The 2,036-nt window shown below is 36.1% G+C and overlaps 1 non-coding gene across 1 annotated transcript; it reads right to left on the bottom strand.

Annotated features, from left to right (window-relative positions):
* Nucleotides 1–607: 607 nt before the first annotated feature.
* On the bottom strand, nucleotides 608–710 carry LOC122151925. The gene has a single exon (XR_006164344.1). It is a non-coding gene; the product is annotated as a U6 spliceosomal RNA (small nuclear RNA).
* Between the last annotated feature and the right edge of the window lie 1,326 nt (nucleotides 711–2,036).

The raw sequence follows: 2,036 nt of genomic DNA, 5'->3' as shown, positions 1-2,036 counted from the left end.
GATAGGATGGTGTACCAGTCACTAGGACTAATTGTTTCCATGAATTTTGGTCTTCTTCATTCTTCTTTGCTCTGGACAGGCGAGACCCATCATTGTATCTAGATGGCAGCTTGCGAGCTTTTAAGATCCCAGTAGCTACTCTCTAGAGTAGGAGGTGGAAAAGTGTTTCGTGTAGTATGTTATGCCAATTGATTTTGATGTCCCCTGTGACAATGGTCCTGAGCCCGCAGGTTCAACTACTCGGTCCCTCTTGGTATTTGGCTGTGACCAAGAAGTGAGTACAACCTTGTCCCTTGTTAGCTCTACTATACACCTGGGAATTCAGATCATACACATAAACTTACAGGGCCATTGTCTGCCAACCCTATACAAGTTCTTGGGTACACATTCCCTCTTCACAGACATACCTACTAGTTCAGCCTGTCTACCCATATACCCATGTTTGCCTTCACTGACAACACAGTACTGTATGTACAAAAGGGTTCATCTTTGTTGTCTGTACACATTTGGTACATTGCCCTTCTTTTCACCCAAATCAATACTTACCTCTATCTATCTAAAACTGTTCCCTCCCTTCCCCTCCCACCCCTGGTAACATCAAAGAAAAAAAAATATGGAACGCTTCACATATTTGCGTGTCATCCTCACGCAGGGGCCGTGCTAATCTTCTCTGTATCGTTCCAATTTTAGTATATGTGCTGCCTAAGCGAGCTTTTTTCTTCTTTATGTTTGTTTTGTTTTAGTTATTTCAGGAAAGATACTAAAAGAAAAATTACAACATGGAAAATAGTCACTCCTTCAGATTAAGGAAGGAAAACTAAAAACATCATTGACTCCTAATGTTTTTTGTATGTTAAATCAATTACAACTCGTAGTGAACCTATGTAACAGAGTAGAACTGCCCTATAGGTTGTAATCTTTATGGGAGCAGATAACTAGGTCTTTTCTCCCATGGAACAGCTCATGGGACTTCTAGATAGAAGCTGAGTGCTTTAACCACTGTACTGGGGCTCCTTACTCTCACATCTTACTTTTGTTTTTCTTAAACAGTTGTAGACATTGTTAGGGTATTGTGGCTATTCCCTGTATCTACTTCAAGGACAATCTTACCTCTGTGTCTTTATTCTTTGACATATAAAGTCTTTGGGAGAACAGCAGTTTGTAGCAAATTTGCTCACCAAGCCTCCTATGTGGAAGAAATAACTCTATCAGCTACTTTGCTTTCCTCCAGATAGTAGCTCTTAGAGAGCTCAAGGTAACAAGCACAAAGGATTTTAAATAGCTGCAAGATAATGGAAAAAGAAGTACTTACACAAAGTGCTAAGTATGTTATTATCATCCTTTTCTAAGATTCTGAGGTTTCCAATTTCACCCAACTATTTTCTTTCTATTGGAATGAAAACTAACAGAGTCAACATACATTTATTTTCCTTCCATGATTTATACATTGCTGGGTAATGTTTACAACTTATTAAGCTCACTCAGTGCTAAATTTGTAGCAAAGTAGTAGGAACAATAGAGGCAATTTTCAGGCTTAATTTATAATGTAACTATCAGAAAGGGGAATTTCTTGTGAGTATGAGACCTAACAGAATTTAGCTCTTATAAAATCATAATAATGACATCCAGAAGTAACATATTTTTTTTCAGAAAAAAATATAAATATCCCAAAGCTAAAGTCTTTGTTAATATCATTTATGATGATTTTATTCTTGAAATATTAAAATGAAATATTTTAAAAATATTTAGATGAAACTGAGGAAGCTTTTTACATCTATACTTCTAATTTTTCTCTCTGCCTCCTTTGCATGAAGCTTTGGTTCTGCAAGTGGTTTTTAATGAGGCAAATCACTGAAATTTAGAGTAGAATCCCTAAAGGCTCTCTATCAATTCCTTTCTATTAAGTTAATGACTTTTTAAAATGAATTATTTTAGGGAAAAGAACTAATGGACTTGCAACTGTTGTTTTCATACTAGTTGAAGAATCTTCAGGCAAGGTATTCTTTACGGAAGAATATCTTTTTTTTTTTTTTTTT

The sequence above is a fragment of the Orycteropus afer genome, unplaced genomic scaffold (genome assembly GCF_000298275.1).
Source record: "Orycteropus afer afer isolate SDZICR_OR568_19922 unplaced genomic scaffold, OryAfe1.0 scaffold00915, whole genome shotgun sequence".
NCBI classification, from domain to species: Eukaryota; Metazoa; Chordata; class Mammalia; order Tubulidentata; family Orycteropodidae; genus Orycteropus; species Orycteropus afer.
The sequence above is the reverse complement of the archived record's forward strand: the minus strand, read 5'-3'. Positions and strand labels throughout refer to the sequence as shown.